Below are 6,163 nucleotides of genomic sequence, written 5' to 3' on the forward strand. Positions count from 1 at the left end.
TCAAAGGCTGATTTGGGGGAACTAGATTGCCAGGACTTTCTTCCAAGGTGCCTCTGGGTGGACTCGAACCTCCAACTTTTCAGTTGGCAGCCCAGCACACTGACCATTCGCACCACCTGGGGACTCCTTCACTTATCTTAGATTATGGTTTATTCAAATCACAGTGATGTTCTACTAAAGTCACTTTGATTTCTAACAGCTCTAAAACTCAGGCATTGTATGGGGTTTTTACTCTGCATTGGTATTCTCCAGCATGACCTAATTAGCTACCAAATATGCATCTCAGAAATGTCTGAAGAATAGCATGCTCCAGTTAACTAACTCTGTCTAGTCAATTCAGGCCTCAGGAAGGGGGGGAAAAACTCCTAAGGAAAAATTTTTTTTTTTTCACCTCTTGTTGCAAAATATTTGAAAACACACTAATACTTAATACACTGTAAAAAACGGCATGATGACGTTCTCAGACCTCGTCTAACTTCACAAAGGGGAGGAGAGAGAATCAAGATTATCAGCCCAAGGCTGATGCCTGTGGGGTGCAGGTCAAACACACCTCCTCCTCCACCCTCCAAGCTTTTTACTAATTCTGACACCAGCCATCCCTCCCACAGCACTATAGACTTCTCTGCTGATTCAATAATTCATTGCAGTGGCCACACAAAACTAAAAGACTATACTCACAATCATGAGGTTTATTAGGGAAGTAACAGGTTACAATTCAGGATCAGGAACAACTCAGGATACAGCTTCTCAGCTGTGCCTGTAGGCAGGCCTCTCCCTCAGCCTCTCTGCCTGGCCTCTGCCTTGCTTGGGCAAGTGTTACAGCTTTTTAGCTCCATCAACAAGCACTCAGAGGCACCCCACTCCACCAGTAAGCTTCAGCCCCAAGGCGTTCAGCTCTTTCCTTCCATGGGTCAGCACACCCACTGTAGCTGCCTTGCTCCGTGGGGCCGGGAAACCCACCGTGCTGTCTCTCGCCAGCTCCTGGTTCTGCTGCTGCTGCTTTTCTGCTTCCTGACTCTGCTGTGCTTGCGGTCTCATGCCGTCTCTGGTGTTACAGCTCTCTCTGTCTCCCAGGTCTAGGAGGTTCTGAGCACAGGGACCATGGGTTCAAAGGATGTGCTTCGCTCCTTGCTCTTCTTCTTAATGGTACTGAGGTCCCCTCTCTGCTTCTGAGATTAGATCTCTTTAAGACTAGCATGATGGTAAAACTGTCCGATCCCATTGTTAGCATCCCATACACCTTATCTGCATGGTCCCATCCCCTCAAGTGTTCCATGCACCTTATTTGCATTATTAGCAGGTTGTCCAATCCCCTTGGTGGACCACAAGCATCTTATTTGCATAGTCCCACCCAATCATTTTGTGGGAGGCACAAGACCATGGCCAGAAAGGCCATATGAAAGTAGTTCACTACACCACATACATTTTTGCTTTTAACAAATGTGTTGTTGTTATTGGGTGCAAGTTGATTTGACTCATAGCAACCCCAAGTGACAAAGTAGAACTATCCCATAGGGTTTTCTAGGCTGCCAGATCTTTCGCCCACAAAGCCGTTGCACGGGTTCAAACGGCCAACCTTTCGATTAGCAGCCAAGTGCTTAACCATTGTGCCACCAGGGCTCCTTATTTAAGTACTAAATGTTGCTTGATTTTTTTTTTTTTTTATGACTTGAAGCCTAAACTTGCTGAGCGTTTTAGGAGAGCTATAAATACAGGGTTAGGAATCCAGAGGAGGGTGGTATTACTTCCAATTTGGAGGGAACAGGAAAGGCTGCACTGGGGCACAGACTGGGTTTGAAAGGACCAGGAAGATTTCAGCAAGTGGAGTTTAGGGTTGTGGGGGGAGTGGGAAGTACAGGTAATGAGGGAGATTGAGGTAGAAAACCCACAAGCTTATGGGCGCAGTAAGTCCGAAACATGGTGGGCATGGCAGGTGGTCTACATTCTCGTATCAATGGGAACACGAAGGGAAGTATGAGTCTAGAAATGTAGGGCAGGACCAGATCTCAGAGAGTGTCACATGACAAATTCAGGAGTTTGAATTTTAGCCCACAAGCAATAGGGGATCACGATTGATTTAGCTCAAGAAACAATGACTGAGAAGAGGAATGATATGATCAGATTAGTGGTTTACAATGAGAAAACCAGCAGAAATATAGATGAAGTGAGTAATGCTAAGCATCATTTATAGTATACCTGGCTAAGAGCTTAACATACTTTACCAATTTAATCTCATTTTATAGATGAGAAACTGAGAGACTGAGGGGGATTACATACATTATCCAGATCAGCATGACTCCAAAGTCCTACAGTGACTGACATAGAGAAACAGTAAAAACTTCCATATCCGCATGTATTCGATTCCAAAGGCTGCTGCAACAAAGTACCACAAAGTGAGTGGCTTAGAAAGAAATTTATTGCCTCACTGTTCTGGAGGCTAGAAATCTAAATTCAAGGTGTCAGCAGGTCCATGGCTCTCTGGAAGTCTCTAGGAAAGATCCTTTCTCTCCCAGCTTCTGGTAGCCTCAGGCGTTCCTTGGCTTACAGCTGCAGCCTAACTCCATCTCATCCTCCATCTTCACATGGCCTCTTTCCCTCTGTGTCTCTTCTCTTTTAGAAGGACACCATGCAGGATGTATTAGAACCCACCCTACTCCAGTATGATCCAAGGTTAACTGATAACATTATCCAGGACCCTATTTCCACCATTGCATTATAAATGTAGAAACTCTTGTACTGGCAATGTTTTGGTGTGTATATTTTCACTACCAAAAAGAAATAAATTAAAAAAAAATTACAAACCTGTATAAAAAAATACAGACCCTATTTCCAAAAAGGGTCACATTAACAGGTACTGGGGGTTAGGAATTCAACCTATCTTTTTGGAGGACACAATTCAATTCATAACACCGTGTAAAGGACTTACCTACCCCTACATGTGGCAAAGAGCAAGTGTTCAATAAATGTTGGTTTTCCTCTCCCTTGCCCTTGCCTATTCTGGGTTGGAAAGCGAAACCCTGAAGTTAAAAGGAGGGCGTGACTGAGTGGCATATATCACTGGGGCAGTATCACAAGCACTGCATTTTCAGGGGCCATAAGCAGTTAACTTAGGATGCAGCCTCCCAAAAATCAATGCCTACAAGCTGCGGCTAACTCTGAATCAGGACACTCCTGTATTTATTAAAAATTAGCAAACCAAAGTCAAGAGACTCTCATGCTCTTTCGACGTGAGGCCGTGACATGATTTTGTTGTGGTTGTTAGGCGCTGTCAAGTTGATTTTGACCCATAGTGACCCCATGTGACAGAGGAGAACTGCCCCACAGGGTTTTCTAGGCTGTAATCTTTATGGGAAGGAGCCCCGGTGGCACAATGGTTAAGCGCTCAGTTGCTAACTGAAAAGTTGGCAATTCAAACCCACCAGCGATCTACTTCCGCAAAGATTACAGCCTAGGAAACCCTATGGGGCTGTTCTACTCTGTCTTATAGGGTCGCTATGGGTCAGAATTGACTTGATGGCACACCACCACCACCACAACAGTCTTTATGGGAGCAGATCATCAGGTCTTTCTCCTGCAGAGCCACAGCGTGGTTCAAACTGCCAACCTTTCAGTTAGCAGCCAAGTGCTTAACTATTGCGCCACCAGGGATCCTTCAATGTGATGACAGGCTTTAAAAATGTACTCAACTGTGCACACCAATGGACAGCTTTATAGGTCCTCAGCATTGTCTGCATACATTCAAAATAAGGGCTCCTGCCACACAGAGTTCTGCTCGGAGGAAGTTTTGCCTATTCTAAGGGTATTAAAGCAAGAGTCTATTTTTGATTCAAATACCATGATACTAGGGGAGCCTGGAAAGCCAGGGACTGAAAACGTCCCATTACAAAGTTGAAGGACTCCATGGCAAATTCTTAAGTAGCAAGTAGAAAAGTTAGTCCTTCTCAATTCTCCAGTTGTAAATATTACTTTACTTGATCTTAATCCAATGAATTGAAAATAAAATGATGATTAGAGAAGGAACAGGGCAATAAAAGGAGAAAACTTAGGCTCCAGTCTCTTTTGTTCTTCATTTATTCAAAACAGCAAAATTAACAGCCTGCCTTCAAATATTCTCACTTATCAACAAAGGTTAATATCAAATTTGCCTAAAGCAAGGAGTGTAATCTGATGGCTTTCTGGGGCCTCTTCTCGGTCTAAGAACTCTAACTTAATTACGTTTGCTAGGCTGAGGGCCCATTGCCGTCAAGTTGATTCTGACCCACAGCAACCCTACAGGATAAAGAAGAACTGCCCCAAAGGATGTCCAAGGAGTGGCCAGTGGATTCGAACTACCCATCTTTTGGCTACCAACTGAGCTCTTAACCACTGTGCCACCAGGGCTCCACGAGGCTGAGACCCCTCCAAAATCATGACTTCTGTCTTATCTTCAGGAACCTGGTGGCGAGCCTAGGGCTCCAGTCAACTAGAAGATGCTTGAAGGTGAATGCTAAAAGCTGCCTTCCCTATTTAGCAAGTGTACATTCAGAGTAAATTCCAAATCCTTCAAGTCTGATTAAAGTATCCATTCCAGTATGCCTCTTCAGAAGGAGTCACAATGAAGTCATAATAATCCTACTGGAATTGTTTTCCATGCCAACCAATTAGATACTAATGAAGGTTTATCCTTACAACTGGAGAAAGGAACTAATTCATTATGAAAATGAATAACACATACGTGATTATCAACAGTTCCTAAAATAAGTATTTTCATATGAAAGCTGTGTTTTTATATCCTAAAATTATTTCCAGCATTTGACAGGGAGCCAAAGCAACTCAGTAACTTTGCCATTTATAGCAAAGTTTAGGCTAAGTTGCAGGGCACACAAAGAAGTTTGACATTTTAAGGCCATGGCGCCAATCAGAATGTCAGAGAAAGAAGGGACTTTGTTCAGCTGCTACACCGTGCTCGGTGAAAGTGAAAGGGAGAGTCCATGTGTCTCCACAGGTGCACAGCAGGCAGAGCCTTACAGAAAGAAAGGGGAATTCAAAAAATAAAATAAAAGGGCATCCACTGATATACACACCTACCTTCTCACTTCACCTGCAAGCAGGGACAGTAGACGTGACTGAAAGTAGCTCAACTAAGGAAAAGAGAGGTGAAGGCACCTAGTAGTTGAGGAAACATCTACCTACAAACAGAGACAATTAAATCATGGATCCAGAAAACTCTTTTCCCTATCCAATTGAAGAAGAAAGAAGTAAATGGAAAGAAATTAGCCTGCAATAAACCTTAATTGAGCTGGGCTTCAGAAAGTTACAGAAAAAGCAACATCGTCCCTGCCCTTAGGAGCTCACAGGCTAACAGGCGAGGCAGAAAAGTCCACGAGTCACCATACTGTGTGACAAGGTTCTACTAGCTGACACACTCCCAGTGCTACAGAAGCCCAAAAGGGAAAAGACAGGAAGGACAAGGAGGAGAGGTGGTCGACGTTTAGGTCTGCTGTCGTTAGCTGCGGTAGAGTCAGCTCCAACTTATGGCGACCCCATGCACAATGGAACAAAACACTGCCCAGTCCTGTGCCATCTCCACGATCGGTTCTGGATCAGACCACTGTGATCCATAAGGTTCTCAGTGGCTGATTTTCAGAAGTAGATTGCCAAGCCTTTCTTCCTAGTTTGTCTTAGTCTGGAAATGCCACTGAAACCTGCCCACCAGGGGTGTCTCTGTTGGCATTTGAAATACTGATAGCATAGTTTCCGGCATCATCGCAACTCGAAAGCCACCACAGTATGACAAATTGACAGATGGGAGGTGGAACTTTTAGTTTAAGTCTTTTAAAACACGAAGAGACTCTCACCAGAAGCTTACCAAGTACTATCGTCCAATAAAGTGATTATTATTCTCCACTTTTATCAGTATCACGGAGAAGCCTAGTTTTTTTGTTTTGTTTTGTTTTTATTTTATTATTGTACTTTAAGTGAAAGTTTACAATTCAAGATAGTCTCTCATACAAAAATTTATACATACACTGTTATGTGACCCTAATTGCTCTCCCTATACTGTGACAGCACATTCCTCCTTTCCACCCCTGATTTCCTGTGTCCACTCAACCAGCTCCTGACCCTCCCTGCCTTTTCATCTCACCTCTGGACAGGAGCTGCCCATTTAGTCTCATGTATCTAC

The 6,163-nt window shown here is 43.8% G+C and overlaps 1 protein-coding gene across 6 annotated transcripts in view; it reads right to left on the minus strand.

The window, feature by feature from the left end:
- The window catches only part of LRCH1 (leucine rich repeats and calponin homology domain containing 1), a 267,358-nt gene that overhangs the window by 217,639 nt on the left and 43,556 nt on the right, over positions 1-6,163 (minus strand). The window lies entirely within an intron of this gene.

This window comes from Trichechus manatus, unplaced genomic scaffold (genome assembly GCF_000243295.1).
Source record: "Trichechus manatus latirostris isolate Lorelei unplaced genomic scaffold, TriManLat1.0 scaffold00044, whole genome shotgun sequence".
Taxonomy (NCBI): Eukaryota; Metazoa; Chordata; class Mammalia; order Sirenia; family Trichechidae; genus Trichechus; species Trichechus manatus.